Genomic DNA, 17,271 nt, shown 5'->3' with positions numbered 1-17,271 from the left:
AGAAAACAAGCAACACAAAAACCTTGGCTATAGATCTGAACAAAGAATTCTCTACGGGAAAAAATGCAACTGAACATTTTTAAAAGGTTGCCACTAAGAAAATCATGAATTAATATTACTGTAGGATTCTCTACCTTACCCTAATCAGAGTGGCTAACACTGAAAATTCAAATATGAACAAGTAGCAGGATATGTTGGGAAACAGGAACCCCTATTTACTGTTGAAGTATAAATTAATGCAGCCACTTGAAAATCACTGTAGAAGGTCCTTACAAAACTACAAATAGATCTACCAAGTGGCCCAACTATTCCTGCATAGAAACTTGCTCACTGATATTCATTTGTGTCTATTTGAAATATCTAAGAAACAGAATCAGCCAAAATACCTACCAAGACATGAAAGAATAATAAAAATATGCCACATGCACACAATGGAGTGTGCTATAATTTTGAAGGGCTCTGCAATAAGTGCCAGCCCAGCAAACATGGCGCACACAGGTTTTGCCTATTACATGTTTCCCTTACTAAAAACTGTTAGATTAGATTCCTAAAGTAAGCCCCCAAGGTCCGTTTCCTTATTTAGCTACTGACTCATTCTTTAGGCTGACCACTAAGGTCCAACTGTTGTGCTTTACAAAACGTGGTGTAATAATTTGGGAGGGACTATCTCAGGGGCCCAGCCAAGGTTTCCTCTGAGGAATCAAGCCAAGCTACAGGCCTAGTATAAAAGGAAACTTACTGGGAGAAGAGAAGGTGACCTGGGGAAGGGAGTAGAGGCAGATGAGGTGGGACAGATAAGGACAGAAAGAGAAGGAAGAGAGAAAAAGAGACCCACAAGAACACGAGAGAGAGAGAGAGAGAGAGAGAGAGAGAGAGAGAGAGAGAGAGAGAGAGAGAGAGAGAGAGTCAGGGGGGAGAGGACAGGGAAGCCAAACAATGCATGTTCTGGCTGGAACCTGGCATATACCTGTTGCAAGGTAATTGTTGAGCGGAGCCTAAAGGAAATGTTAACACCAATGATCAAAACATCAAGGTCCATTTATCAAAAATCATTACTTTTTTATCCTGTTGTTCTTAGTAATTCCTTCTTTGATATTTATTAGATAGTTTCTTTATTTACATTTCAAATGTTATCTATCCCCTTTCCTGGTTTCCACTCTGAAAACCCCCTATGCCACCCCTTCCTGCTGCTCACAAACCCACCCACTCCCACACCCCTGTCCTGGCAGTCCCCTACACTGGGGCATCGACCATTCACAGGGCCTCTCCTCCCATTGATGTCCAACAAAGCCACCCTCTGCTACATATGTGGCTGAAGTCCTGGGTCCTTCTGTCTGTACTTTTTGACTGGTAGTTTAGTCCCTGGGAACTCTGGGAGTACTGGTTGGTTCATATTGTGGTTTCTCCTATGGGGCTGCAAACACCTTCAGCTCCTTGTGGCCTTTCTCTAGCTCCTTCATTGCGGACACTGTGCTTAGCCCAATGGCTGTCTGAGAGTATCCAACTCTATATTTGTAAGGCACTGGCAGAGACTCTCAGGAGAAAGCTATATCAGGTTCCTGTCAACAAGCAATAGTTTTAACCCACAGTAGTGTCTGGGTTTGGTAACTGTATATGGGATGAATCCCCAGGTGGGGCAGTATATGGGTGGCCTTTCCTTCAGTCTCGGCTCCACACTTTGTAACTCCTCCCATGGGTATTTTGTTCACCCTTCTAAGAAGGACTGAAGTAGTTACACTTTGGTTTTCCTTATTCTTGAGCTTCATGTGTCCTGTGAATTGTATCTGGGATATTCTGAGCTTCTGGACTAATATCCACTTCTCAGTAAGTGTATATCATATATGTTCTTTTGTGATTGGATTACCTCACTCAGGATGATATTTTCTAGTTCCATCCATTTGCCAAAGAATTTCATGAATTCATTGTTTTTAATAGCTGACTAGTACTCCATTTTGTAAATGTACCACATTGTTTGTATCCATTCCTCTGTGAAGGGACACCTGGATTCCTTTCAGCTTCTGGCTATTATAAATAAGGCTACTGTGAACATAGTGGAGCATGTGGCCTTATTACATGTTGGAGCATCTTCTGGATGTATGCCCAAGAATGGTATAGCTGGGTCCTCAGGTAGTACTATGTCCAATTTTCTGAGGAACCACCAAAGTGATTTCCAGAGTGGTTGTACCAGCTTGCAATCCCACCACCAATGGAGGAGTGTTCCTCTTTCTCCACATCCTCACCAGCATCTGCTGTCACCTGATCTTAGCCATTCTAACTGGTGTGAGGTGGAATCTCAGGATTCTTCTGATTTGCATTTCCCTCATGACTAAGGACATTTCTTTAGGTGCTTCTCAGCCATTCGGGTATTCCTCAGTTGAGAATTATTTGTTTAATTCTGTACCCCATGTTTAATAGGGATAGTTGGTTCTCTGGAGTCTAACTGTATTTTTTCCACTGGATGGTCAAAGAGCAAGGGACTATAAGTTTGTGGATTCATTTCTGGGTCTTCGATTCCATTCCATTGATCTACCTGACTGTCACTATACCAATACCATGTAGTTTTTACCACACTTGCTCTGTAGTACAGCTTGAGGACATGGATGGTGATTCTGCCAGAAGATCTTTTATTGTTGAGAGTAGTTTTTACTATCCTAGGTTTTTTGTTATTCCAGATGAATTTGCAAATTTCTCTTTGAAGAATTGAGTTGGAATTTTGATGGGATTACATTGAATCTCTAGATTGTTTTCGTCAAGATGACCATTTTTACTATATTAATCCTGCCAATCCATGAGCATGGGAGATCTTTCCATCTTCTGAGATCTTCTTTGATTTCTTTCTTCAGAGACTTGAAGTTCTTATACAAATCTTTCACTTGCTTGGTTAGAGTCACACCAAGGTATTTTATATTATTTGTGACTATTGAGAAGGGTGTTGTTCCCCTAATTTCTTTCTCAACTTGTATATCCATTGACTAGAGAAGGCCATTGATCTGTTTGAGTTAGTTTTATAGCCAGCAACTTTGCTGAAGTTATTTATCAGGTTTAGGAGTCCTCTAGTGTAATTTGGGGGATCACTTAAGTATACTATCATATCATCTGCAAATAGTGATATTTTGACTTCTTCCTTTCCAATGTGTATCCCTTTGACCTCCTTTTGTTGTATAATTTCTCTGTCTAGAACTTCAAGTACTATATTGAATAGGTAGGGAGAGGGTGGGCAGCCTTGTCTACTCCCTGACTTTAGTGGAATTGCTTCAAGTTTCTCTCCATTTAGTTTGATGTTGGCTACTGGTTTCCTGTATATTGCTTTTACTACATTTAGGTATGGGCCTGAATTCTTGATCTTTCCAAGACTGTTAACATGAAGGAGTGTTGGATTTTGTCAAATGCTTCCTCAGCAGCTAATGAAATGATCAGGTTTTTTTTTTCCCCTTTGAGTATGTTTATATAGTGGATTACGTTGCTGGATTTCCTTATGTTGAGCCATCTCTGCATCCCTGGGATGAAGCCTACTTGATCATGATGGATGATCATTTTGAAGTGTTCTTGTGTTCTGTTTATGAGTATTTTATTGAATATTTTTGCAGTGATATTTATGAGAAATTGGTCTGAAGTTCTCATCTTTGGTTGGGTCTTTGTGAGGTTTTGGTATCAGCATAACTGTGGCTTCATAGAACAAATTGGGCAGTGTTCCTTCTGTTTCAATTTTGTGGAATAGTTTGAAGAGTATTGATATTAGGTCTTTTTTGAAGGTCTGATAGAACTCTGTACTAAATCCATCTGGTCCTGGGCTTTTGCGGGAGGGGGTAGACTATTAATGACTGCTTCTATTTCTTTAGTGGTTATGGGACTATTTAGATGGTTTTTCTGATTCTCATTTAACTTTGGTACCTGGTATCTATCTAGAAAATTGTCCATTTCATACAGATTTTCCAGTTTTGTTGAGCATAGGCTTTTGTAGTAAGATCTGATGATTTTTTTAATTTCCTTGGTTTCCACTGTTATGTGTCCCTTTTCATTTCTGATTTTGATAATTTGGATACTGTCTCTGTGCCCTCTGGTTAGCCTGGCTAAAGGTTTATCTATCTTGTTGACTTTCTCAAAGAACCAACTCCTGGTTTTATAATTTCTTTGTACAGTTATTTTTGTTTCTACTTAGTTGATTTCAGCTCCGAGTTTATTTCCTGCAATCTATTCCTCTTGGGTGAATTTGCTTTTTTGTTGTTGTTGTTGTTCTAGAGCTTTCAGATGTGCTGTCAAGCCACTAGTGTATGCTCTCTCCAGTTTCTTTTTGGAGAATCTCCAAAGATTTTTCCTTTAAGGACTGCTTTCATCATGTCCCATAAGTTTGGGTATGTTGTAGTTTCATTTTCATTGAATTCTAAAAAGTCTTTAATTCTTTCTTTATTTCTTCTTTGACCAAGTAATCATTGAGTAGAGTGTTGTTCAGCTTCCACGTGTATGTGGGCTTTCTATTTCTATTATTTATGTTGTTATTGAAGATCAGCCTTCGGCCATGGTAATCTGATAGGATGCATGGATTATTTCAATTTTTTTTGTGTCTGTTGAGGCCTGTTTTGTGACTGATTATATGGTAAGTTTTGGAGACGGTACCATGAGGTGCTGAGAAGAAGGTATATTCTTTTGTTTTAGGATATGGATGTTGATAAATTCTGGAGAAGGGGCAGTCACCACTAGCTGTGTATACACTGAGGAGTCCACCAGGTTTCAATGGGTAGTCTTGAATCCTGGTTAAGCCCAGTGTATTTCAAAAACAAACAAAACCTTACAAACACAAAACCAAAAACCACAACTAGAGACCTGCTGCCAAGGGAGTAATAAGAATGGGAAGGAGATTGGAGAGAATGGGGCTTATGGGAATTAAATGTACCTTATTCATATGTAAAACTGTTAAGAAACATTTTTTAAAGTAATAGAAAAATGTAATCACAGGAAAAATTAAGTATACTTCAAAAGAAAATAAAATCATAATTAAAATGGTTTTTTTTTTAATTACAAATTTAGCTGGACACAGGGTCAAATACCTATAATACCTTCACTGCCAGGAAGCTACACAATAGGGTTACAAGTTTGAAAACAAGTCTAGGCTATTTAATGAAGTCCAGGCTAGCCTTTAATAAAAGTTACTTAAACTGGTCTCAGTGGTTACAAGTGTAATTGATAGCTTTGGAAGACTGTGGACTGTGGTAAGATATGTATGTCACTAGAAGCTAATGATCTGTCAATCAGGTTTTCAGGCCAGGAATGAAATCCATGGCTCCTACCCTAGCACTTTGGCAGATGTGGAAAGAAATGCAAAGACCTTTTGTAAAAGCTGAAATAGTTTTCAATAATAATGAGAATATTTCCTTTTCAAATATATACATATCCCACACACCTCTTGGCACTGAACTTCTCATACCTGAATACATGCATTTTATTGCAAATTATTCAGCAGCTATCTTCAGTCTAGAAATGGAAAATGATATTTTTATCCCCTCCTCCCAGGGAGTCATTTAAAAATACCAGGACCTAACATCTCTCTTGATGTTTTAAAGAAACAAATACCTTCAAAATTAGTTCCTGATAGACATGAGACCCTGGCATCTTGAAACAGATGTAAGCAGTTTCTTTGATCTTTTGTGTATTGTGGAAGAGGGGAAATTACAGGGCTGCAGGTGCTTCATAGGCTCCCGTGAAGGCAGCAGCAATTCCTCTACTTCCTGTTGTAAAACCTTTGTCCTTAATTCAAACAGGTCCACACATTAAACATTTGCTGCTATGTGGAAGAAGATCCAAACCATTAATTTAGTAAACACACCTACTTTAGCTTCTGCCTTTGATGATGCAAAGAAAGCAGTGCCTTGAAATGGCTTTTGAAACTGTTTGTCTCGATTTTTGCTGTCCAGATTCCTTGTGGAAGCTGCAGCAGTGGCAAGAATGCAGCTGAGCGCCAGGGCTGCTGCTGAATTGACCTCTTCACCCTGGATTGTGAGAAACATTATTTTCTCTGGTGCATGAGCACTCTTACCAAACTCACACATGGGGGAGGGGGGTGAGTATTGTTGGTGCACACCTTTAATCCCAGCTCTTGGGAGGCAGAGGCAGGAGGATTTCTGAGTTTGAGGCCAGCCTGGTCTACAAAGTGAGTTCCAGGACAGCCAGAGCTGTACAGAGAAACCCTGTCTCGAAAAAAAAAATCTTTAAGGGGATTTACTTTCATGATAAAAGCAATATTATCCGTGTGTGTGTGTGTGTGTGTGTGTGTGTGTGTGTGTGGTTTTTAAAGATGCCTCCTGCCTTATTTTATTTTCTATGTATAACAATGAAGGGTTTTTGTTTTGTTTTGCTTTGCTTTGCATTGTTTGAGACAGGACCTCCAGTAAGCATTTAGAGCTGGCTTTGAACTTGTGACCCTCCCATCTTATCTCCAGAGAGATAGAATTACAGATACCTACCTGCTTTCATGTCTAGCAGTAAAAGGATTTTAACAACCACGTTGACCCAATCAACATTTAAATAACCTGCTTGGATTTAATAATGAAACAAGAAATTGCAGGTGTTAATTCTGATAGCCAAAGGATCCTCTTCCTGTCCTTAATGCCTATTGAGGAACCAAGGCTTATTAACTTCCTTCCCAGGAACTTCCATAGCCAAGTACACACACAGCTATGGTGCATGTTATAGGAGGAGCTGAGTTTTCCCAGGCTTGGAAAATAAGCTCCTGCCAAGAGAAGTCAGAACTCCGGGCCCATGTTTTCATCCCTCTCAGGAGCTGGCTGACAGCTCTACAGCTGAAGTAGGCCTGGTTTGCTTGAAAGCTTGCTCTGCCATTTATTAGCTGACTAGATCTCTTATGCTCTCCAAATTCAGTTCTCTCATCTCTCAAACAAGGACAAAAATAGCATTTGACACTCAGGGTGATAATGAATATTCAAATGAGAAAATTGTCCAATGCCTGGAACGCAATGCATTTTGTCTTACATGGAGCTCATTTCATTTTGTACCACTGCATAGAAGGACTAGACATAAACACAAGGTCTCCCTCTTACAGGAATCCTTAGAGGACTGTGTTCTGTCAGCCAATAGTTCTAAGAAGGAGCTGCCATAGGTCATTCATGAAGACAAAAGTCATTGTTGTAATGGTTAGTGGGGTTACAGAGAGCTAAGGAGAAGCAAGGAACAATAAGTTAAACAGATATGGTGGTACTTTAGAGGCTGAGACAAGAGGTTAATAAATCTTGAGGCAATTCTGACCTAGATGTATTCTTGTGGGAGGAGTCATTCCTCATTCTGCCTCTCCACAACTGGCTGGCTGCATGACTTACGTTCAGGAAAGAACAGATGGCTCCAATTATTACTTAGCAGCCATGGTATAAAGAAAGGGTTTCTTCTGAATGAAAGCCTCTTAAAGTTGCAATGCTCACTGTTTGGAAACATGGATGAAACTTCAGGGAAAGTGTCCATTAAGAAACACTGTCTATACCTTGACATGGGTGAGGCCACTGAATGACTGTTTCTGCTTCTGTCTGCCTGGCTCACCTATGAGGAAATCCAATGCACAAAACACCTCAACTCACTGATAAATGATTGTTGCAGAAGGTGTGTGATAAATGCAGTGAGGGACCAAAGAAATTGCAAAGCCACCGTCCATGTTTCTTTCTTCTCTTTGTTTTAGTCTCATTCTGAATCCAAAGCAGCTACAACAAAAATATTGAAACCCCTTTCAATAGTTCCTAGATTAATGTAAGAATTTTCTACTTCTTTCTTTTTTGTTTTTATTGGTTATCACTGTCTTTTCCTCACCTGTACAATGAATGGTTTGTAGTACCTATCACAGACTAGTGACTGACCTCTGCACACACCCCTTGCCTTTCCTTCCTACAGTATTAAAACTGTCTGCTAGTGAACCAGTTAACCAGGTCAGAAATTCACTGACTGTGACTGTTTACTACCCTGAGTAGCTCCTCATATAAACTAAGGGGTGTTGTTGTTGTGTTGTGTTGTCTTGTCTTGTCTTGTCTTGTCTTGTTTTTACCTATATAAACTATTATCTAGGTTGATGTGCTTCCAGCAAAAACAGAAAAAAATGCCATGGGATTTTGCACTTTGGGAGCAGATTTTATTTTGCTGGGCTCATTTATAGGGACTTTATTGGAGTCTATTAAGTCAGGGTCCCATAGGGGATGGGCTAGATAATCACCTATTAGTTGAGGCCACCTGAGACAGAGGACCCCAGGTTGACAGAGCACTGCAGCTGCCTTTGCTGCAGAGTTGACTCACATGATCGACGGAAGGCTCAGCACTCAAGAATGGAATCAGCAAGGCTGCATGTCTAGAGCCAGTGGAGGGAGGCAGCTGCTGGGCAGGAATCGCATTCTGGCCCCATTTGCCTCACAAGCAGACATAAGAATCTACTCTCCCAGTTCCTCCCTCACAGCTGCACCACACAAGGACTCTGTCAGACAAGAGCAAGCTAGAATACCCAAGATACAATTTGCAAACCACAAGAAAATCAAGAAGAAGGAAGACCAACGCATGGATAATTCATTCCTCCCTAGAATAGGGAATAAAATATCCATGGAAGGAGTTGCAGAGACAAAGTTTGGAGCTAAGACAAAAGGGTGGACCATCCAGAGACTGCTCCACCCGGGGGTCCATCCCATAATCAGCCACCAAACACAGACATTATTGCATATGCCAGCAAGATTTTGCTGAAAGGGCCCTGATATAGCTGTCTCTTGTGAGGCTTTGCCAGTGCCTGGCAAATACAGAAGTGAATGCTCACAGTCATCTATAGGATGGAACACAGGGCCCCCAATGGAGGAGCTAGAGAAAGTACCCAAGCAGCTGAATGGGTCTACAACCCTATAGGAGGAACAACAATATGAACTAACCAGTACCCCCAGAGCTCATGTCTCTAGCTGCATATGTATCAGAAGATGGCCTAGTCGGCCATCATTGGGAAAAGAGGCCCCTTGATCTTGCAAACTTTATATGTCCCAGTACAGGGTAATGCCAGGGCCAAGAAGTGGGAGTGGGTGGGTAGGGGAGCAGGGCAGGAGGAGGGTATAGGGAACTTTTGGGATAGCATTTGAAATGTAAATAAAGAGAATATCTAATAAAAAAAAGTTAAAAGAAAAAAAAGAAATAGGAATCATGATGATCTTACCTCCCTATGCTCAATCAAAGGGAAAGTGGAGAGGAAAGGAAGGAAATGGAAAATGTGTTAGTCATTATTCCTGTAGGGGTTTAAGTAGCACATAGCTGCTTCAGGAATCGGGTAAACGTAATAGTCTTTACTGTAATAGAGAAAATGTACGCACTATGTATATTTATATCCTATACATGTATATAAAACATTTATTTATATAAATTTACCATGTTAAAGAGTACAGGAACTACATAAACTATAGGTTATGTAACATATATGTTTGTATTATGTAAATTATATAATGCATAAACCGCCTACTCCATAACTCTGCTTTTCCTTTCAGGACGTCTGCCTAGTTACTGAAAGAGTCAAAATAAGCAGCAGAAATATTGAATATTTGCCTAGTATTCTGGGTATGAGACAAAAATGAACTATTTTTTTATTTTTATTATTATTTTTTTTTTTTTTTTTGGTTTTTCGAGACAGGGTTTCTCTGTTTAGCCCTGGCTGTCCTGGAACTCACTTTGTAGACCAGGCTGGCCTTGAACTCAGAAATCCGCCTGCCTCTGCCTCCCGAGTGCTGGGATTAAAGGCGTGCGCCACCACGCCCGGCTAAAAATGAACTATTATAATCGTGAATTTGAGGAATTACTGTTGTGTTTTATAAAATGGCAATGGTGGTGCAGGGGTAAGGAGCGCTTCAGTGGGCCCTGCCAAGGTGTCCCTGAATAGTCAAGCCATGTGACAGCATAAAGGGGACTTTATGTGAGACCTAGGGAAACTGGTAGAGGAAGAGAAAAGGGGCGAGAGAAGGACAGAAAGAGAAAAGAGAGGAACAGGAGAAGAGGCCAGCTAGGGACACATGGTGGAAGAAAGAGACTGTAGGAGATGAGGAAGAGGAGACAGAGGGGGGAAGAGGGAGAGGGAGAGGGAGGGGGAGGGGAGGGGAAAGAGGAGGGAAACAGGCAGAGAGAGCTTTCTTTTACTTATACTTGGCTATTGTTAGGTAAATGTTGGTCTGAGCCTAGAGGAAATGCTAGCATTCCTCCACTTTGGTTTAATTAAAAATGAGGAACTAGAAAGGTGATGGAGGGGCAAGAATGGGATCTTCATGTTCTTTTGCTACTTCCTGCTGACTTTTGGGGGATGGTTGTGTCTTTTGGAAATCTACGAAAATTGGGATGGGGATGCTGGCCAAGTCTTGGGAGAGCTGGCTATTTCATTGCTGTCCAGGGTCTGTAGAACCATTTGTGGCTAGAAAAGTGCAAGCCCAGTAGAAGCGTCTGTAAGGGTAGACCAGAGCATCTGTGAGTTGCTTCCCTGGAGCTGTCCTAGATGCAGATGTTGAGTAAACACCTGGACTTTGCAAAATGCCAAAAACACACATGAATATTAGAGGCAGAAACTAAAGTTAAGAAATTTCAGAAGAAAAACTTTTTCTTAGGTGTATATTTGAAAACATGAGGCCCACCATCTTCGTGGTTGCGGGGAGGGGAGTCCCCAAACCAAGGAACAAGAAAGGAATTCTCTTCTCTATACCATGAGACATGGTCTCTTACCGAACCTCGAGCTCCTTAATCCCAGGATCTGCCTGTCTCCAACCTCTAGCACAGGGTTACAGAAATTCACCACCACACTCAGCTTCACATGATGGCTGGAGATAAAAACTCGGGTCCTCAGGCCTACAGATGAGGCCACTCATCTGATTTACCCACTGAGCCATCTCTCAAATTAAGGATTTTATTCTAAATTATTTAATTCTAAAAGCAAAATTCATGAGGAATTGACTTGTACATCGAAAGAACCAGTGTTTATAATGTATAGTCATGCCTGCGAAGGGTCTAGAGTAAAGCAAGAGGCTATCACAGTAGTTCAGGAAGACATCACAGCATCTTGACCCCAGCAATTCCACTGTGCTCAGCACATTGGATTCCCAAAAAAGGTCTTTTCATCCTCCATCCTGTCCCTCTACCACTCATGTAGCCTATGAATACTCATTTGACCATTAATCAAAGACATGTATCAATGAAGATAGAAAGAGCACAGCAAAAATAGAGCACCATCCATTTTCTAAAACAGAAAATTAACCTTTTATTCAATCTTTAGTGTAACTTCAGGACCAAACACATGTACTTCCTGTACCATGTCTAGATTTCACACGAAGCAGAGAAGAGATAAGAGGTTCACTCCCAATAATCTTAAGAGCAGGAGGATGGATTGCCAATGAAGCAGGATTTATGTTTCTGAAAGAAGAAGGGGAAGGAATAGTGGAAAGAAAGCATCAGTTTAGAAGTGGCCAGGGAGAATCTGGAGTGAAGGAAGGAGCCAATATTCTAGGAAAAACTCTCACTGTGCTCTCTATTCCAACCTGACAATATAGAGAGAAGTGAGACAGAGTCAATGATCAGGATAATACCTGAGTGACAGCTGTGAAGGTGACCTTTCCCACTCATTCTGTATGTGTTTCCTAAAGCAGTTATTAAAGCTGCTAAAAGCAGTTTGGGTTCAGGCCAAAAAGAAAAAGTAAAAAGAAAAAAGACAGTATGGACTGTAATGTCATCGAACAACATATTATCGCCTGAGCAGAGCTGTCATCTCCTATTGTAGTGGAGGTTTCCTTTTGCATCTACCACAGAGAGACCTGCAGTGGACACAGCGCTGCATCCCGCCCTCAGAACTTATTCTCAGCCTCCCAATTAGGAGAAGATCTAACATTTATGCTCACCTACAAAGAAAAGCCGTGTTTGCTACTTCATTAGTGTAACTTGTGTATGAACAAAAGTGAGTGTGAACAAAACAAACAAGAAAGAGAAACAAGCAGCCAACAAAACTCAAACCCCAGAAAAGCATATTGCAATATGGATGGAATGAGAACCCAGGAAGCAGATAAATCAGGAGTAGAAAGGAGCACACAGAACTCTAACTAATATCACCAGAGTAACTTAAGTAATCAGTGTACCAAAACAATTGACTAAGTTGAACCTAGAAAACATACTCAAACTGGGAACTTAGAGAATGAAGAAACTCAGACAGGTAAACTGAGACCTAAGCCAGTCTTTGCCTATAGGTCTATTTGTGCAGCATCATAAATGTGAGATTTGGGGGAGAAAGGAGACTACCTCAATGGTTGGGAACTCAGTGCCATAACTTCAGTGTGGATTTTTGAAAAAATCAATCATATGTCCTTGAAACTATGAAGAATAAGATGACCATTCCAGCTAAAGTGACAATGAACCAAAGTACCAACAAAAAGCAACAGAAAGGACAAGTGCCTCAGAGTGTTAGCAGAAGAGCGCTTGCCCAGCAGGAATGGGGCCCTGGGATGCATCCTCTGCATATACAAAAATTCCAAGGCCACTCACCCACCAATGATCACCACAACCTTGAACCATGAACCCAAATCATCTCTCTCACCATGTGAGATCTGAGATGGTGGTCATCTTGATTGTAGGGAGGGAAGCACCTTCTAAGGAAACTGAGTAACAGATCCAGACATAGGGAAACATAAGACATAGGATACAACTAGTGAAAATCTCAACTAACCCGCTAAAACACAGACGTTTGGTGAGAGGACTTTATTTTATTTCTGAGATTATAATATAGTTACAACATTTTTCTCTTCCCTTTCTTCATCCAAACCCTTCCATAAAGCCCTTCCTGTTCTCTTTCAATTTCACGGCCTTTGTTATTACATGTATATGTATATGTGTATGTGTATACACATATAGAGTTCTAAATATAACCTGACATCCATATTATGTTACTTGTATGTAAGTTTTCATGGCCGACCATTTGTTACTGGACAACCAATTGAAAGAAGACTATCTCTCCTGGCCTCAACATTCTTTAGCTGCTTACAGTTGTTTGTATATAGTTGAGGCCTCAGGGGATTTCCTATATTCATTTGGCATGTGTATTTTTGAGCTTGTTCAGCTCATATATAGGCAGTCATGTTGGTGAGCTTTAGAAGCATAGCTTCTGATGTTGCTAGGAGACAAAGTCTCACAGCAAATTTTGATCCTCCAGTTCTTGCAATCTTTCTATATACCCCTCTTCTGCAGTGTTCCCTGAACCTTAGGTGTGGGAATGTTTTGTATATGTAACCATTAGAACTGGGCTCCACGCTGGGCAGTGGTGGTGCATGCCTTTAATCCCAGCACTTGGGAGGTAGAGGCAGGTGGATTTCTGAGTTTGAGGCCAGCCTGGTCTACAAAGTGAGTTCCAGGACAGCCAGGGCTACACAGAGAAACCCTGTCTGGAAAACAAACAAACAAACAAACAAAGAACTGGGCTCCACAACTCTGCATTTTGATTGGTTGTAGTTTTCTATTGTGGAAGAAACCTTTCTCTTACGTCTTTGACTCAAACAAAGATAGATAGATATCTATAGAGATAGATAACTATGTTAACAATATAAGAATTCAAGTATGAATATTTTATTATGAAACCCATTACTTTGTATGACAGTCTAAAAATTAATTTAGAAAATAATTTTAAAAGTAGTAGATACAATATGGTGGTGTACAGTAATTAATCCTAATGTTTTTAAACTCCATGCCTGCTAACTAAAACACATTAAGGCAAAGACCACAGAAAATAGCATTTACTTGTACAACAAAGGCTCTCAGTCTCAACTCATTGCAGCAGGGCTGCCCTGCATAATGTTTGGTGAGGCAAATGCCAGAGAGAGTTAGTTCACTAGGGAATCCACACTAGTCATCCTTCACAGCAGTTCACTTGTGAGCAAAGAACTTAAACTGTGAACTTGTTCTGTTTGGTTGGCTGATTAAAATCTTCCTGTACTCCCAGCTCTCTTTAACCTCTTATTCAAGTCTATTGGGACATTTTATGATTGGTCCTTTAGCAGAGGTGCAATCACTTGATTCCACATCATATTTATCCGCATCACTGTATTTTATTCTAAAGCATTTTCCCTTTGACATTGAGGTTAGAGATAAATGTATCCTTGACTACAAGAATACATATGAAAAAGATGTTTTTAAAGCAAAATACTATAGCACACCAGATGCTAATTATCTTTTTAAAAAACCATAATGAAGTGAGGGACTTCTGTACACTGTTCAGAGTTCCAGTTGCTCATTCAGGTATCACAGAGAGGTGATATTGAAGGATAGCTTTAGAGTTTGTACGAGGGTATGAGAATATTGTCAGTTTGACAGAATTTAGAATCATTTGGAAATGACCTCTGGGCATGTCTGAGAGGGATTTTTCTAAAGCATCAATTGAGGTAGGAAGTCACGCTCATTCTGGATGGTACCATTTCCTGGAAGGGATCCTGAAGTGTACAAGTGGAGAAAAGACCCTGAGTAGCAGCATGCATTCATGACTTCTTGACTTCCTGCATCCTTATTTTCTAGCCATCATGGACTATAATAACCCCTTTTATCTTTAAGTTGCTTTTGTCAGAGTATTTTTTAAATGTTTTATTAGGTATTTTCTTCATTTACATTTCAAATGTTATCCCAAAAGTCCCCCCATACCCTCCCCCACCCCACTCCCCTACCCACCCACTCCCACTTCTTGGCCCTGGTGTTCCCCTGTACTTGTCAGAGTATTTTATCACTGTATCAGGAAGGGAAACTAAACAAAAGAAAATGTTGCAGTTACCAAAGTGTGGAAACTTTGCCCCTTCTTAGAATTGGGAACAAAACACCCATGGAAGGAGTTACAGAGACAAAGTTTGGAGCTGAGATGAAAGGATGGACCATCTAGAGGCTGCCATACCCGGAGATCCATCCCATAATCAGCCTCCAAATGCTAACACCATTGCATACACTAGCAAGATTTCGCTAAAAGGACCCAGATATAGCTCTCTCTTGTGAGGCTATTTTTGGGCCTAGCAAACACAGAAGTGGATGCTCACAGTCAGCTAGTGGATGGATCACAGGGCCCCCAATGGAGGAGCTAGAGAAAGTACACAAGGAGCTAAAGGGATCTGCAACCCTATAGGTGGAACAACAATATGAACTAACCAGTACCCCCCAGTGCTCATGTCTCTAGCTGCATATGTATCAGAAGATGGCCTATTCGGCCATCATTGAAAAGAGAGGCCCATTGATCTTGCAAACTTTATATGCCCCAGTACAGGGGAACACCAGGGCCAAGAAGTGGGAGTGGTGGGTAGGGGAGTGGGGGGGGAGGGTATGGGGAACTTTTGGGATAGCATTGGAAATGTAAATGAAGAAAATACCTAATTAAAAAAAAGTACAAAGCAGCTCCAGCTCAGAGAGGGGGATCTCTTCTGTTTCCAGAGCTACTAGATGGCTTTTATAATCTAAAGAACAAACAGGGAAGCAAGGGAGTAAATGGGGCTTGGTGACGAATCAGTGCAGCAGGGATCTTGGTTCCCACATCAGTTACTGTTATCTTTCACAGCAGTAACTCACACTGCATGTCAATTCACTCTATCAATGCCTCTGTATTCTTGACTGGTTTCTTAAGATGTACTCTTGAAGTGAATATTTTAAAGCAAAGAGTAGATGCCTCTTTACAGCTTTTAGTACTCCTACAGAAAGCTTATAACAATCTGTACTCACTTGTACTCACATAAGCAGTCTAAGAATGCTCAACTTCCCAAATGCTTGCCAACACTTCCTTGACCTTATCTTGTTGCATTTCTAGTTATTTCACATGTTGGTTAGTTTTATGTCAATTTGACACAAGCTAGTCACTGGAAAATAGGGAGCCTCAACTGAAAAAAAAATGTCTCCCCGATATCTGACAGTCCTGTGGTGCATTTCTGTAATTAGTGATTGATGTCAGAGGGCCTAAACCATGTGGATAAGGTCATCCCTGGGCTGGGGACCCTGGGTTCTATAAGAAAGCAGGCTGAGACAACTCTGCCCATGCGACTGGGTCACCACCCAGAGGTTTTACTATCAACAGAAACCGAGTGCTTGGCCCTTGTGCGCTGCTCCCACAAACGGTGGTCCAGTGGAATGTGGGATCTCACCAAGATATCACTGAAGAGAGTTTCTCCATTTTCTGGATGCTGGAACCTAGGATAGAGTTTGTTGTGGTGAGCACTGGAAACAAGTCTGAGTGGCTGCACTCTCAAGTACTACAGGCCACAAGGCAGCGGGAAATTGCTGTGGGGGTACAGGATATGCCCAATGGTTGTGCCACCTTCAACTTACTGTGGCATGAAGATTGAATGACAGGAGCTGCCCTCATCCCCCCTCCTAGAGAGACTGCACTCACTACTTTGGGTCAAGCCTCAGAATGAAACATCAGGAACTGTCAAGGAAGGTACTGTGCATGGTTTCCCAGTGCTTTCCCTACTCTCTGCCTTGTGGCACACCAACACCTGTCATGCTTACGCAGAATAATAATCTATATTCTTTTTTTAAAAAGAAAGAAAGAAAGAAAGCAGGCTGAGCAAGTCATGAGGAACAAGCCAGTAAGCAGCAGCACTTCAGGGTCTCGGCCTCCAGGCTCCTGCATTGCTTTAGTTCCTGTCCCAACTTCTTCAGTGATGGACTAATGATAAGGAAGTATAAGCCAAATAAAGCCTTTCCTCTCCACCTTGTTTTTGATCAGAGTGTGTAGGCTTGGATTTTTCAAAACCTACTTTTAATAAGGGTTCTTAAATGCTTTAACCTCCCGTCTAGCCCACCACCCACCAGAAATAGTGCCAAGGAAAGGTTAATAGTGCAAAGGGGGATGCAGACCGGTTTAGAAATAGTTCCTTGTAGCAAATCCAACCTGCATTGTCAGTGTATCAGTAGCTCAGCTCACACAAATCAGAAGAAGTAACTCTCAATGCACTTGCAAACACCCCTCATGAACTAGCAATGGCAGTTCGATCCAGCAGAAACTACAAGGCACTGTCAAGTGGCAAGAAGCCACCAGAACTCCACCAGAAGTTCCCTGGTGGTGTTTCTCTCTAAGAAGTGACAACAAAGAATGACCAGCAAAAAGTGGCGAAGTGAACCAATACCACACAGCATCATCCACTGTCTGTTGGGTTATAAGTATATCCTTTCCAAACATCACATGTTCTCTTCAAGCATCCACTCTAGAAAAACATCATATGCCCTTTTTCCAGGTTGCTTCCAGAAAAACACATGTCTGCTTTCTGCAAAACATCCTCGCAT

General features: G+C 41.1%; 1 pseudogene; it reads left to right on the top strand.

Moving 5' to 3' along the window:
* Window positions 1–9,828: 9,828 nt before the first annotated feature.
* On the top strand, window positions 9,829–16,400 carry LOC110289927 (NADH dehydrogenase [ubiquinone] 1 alpha subcomplex assembly factor 3 pseudogene; annotated as a pseudogene).
* The last annotated feature ends 871 nt before the right edge of the window (window positions 16,401–17,271 follow it).

This window comes from Mus caroli, unplaced genomic scaffold, assembly GCF_978045245.1.
Source record: "Mus caroli unplaced genomic scaffold, Mus_caroli_1 scaffold_2, whole genome shotgun sequence".
Taxonomy (NCBI): domain Eukaryota; kingdom Metazoa; phylum Chordata; class Mammalia; order Rodentia; family Muridae; genus Mus; species Mus caroli.
The sequence above is the reverse complement of the archived record's forward strand: the minus strand, read 5'-3'. Positions and strand labels throughout refer to the sequence as shown.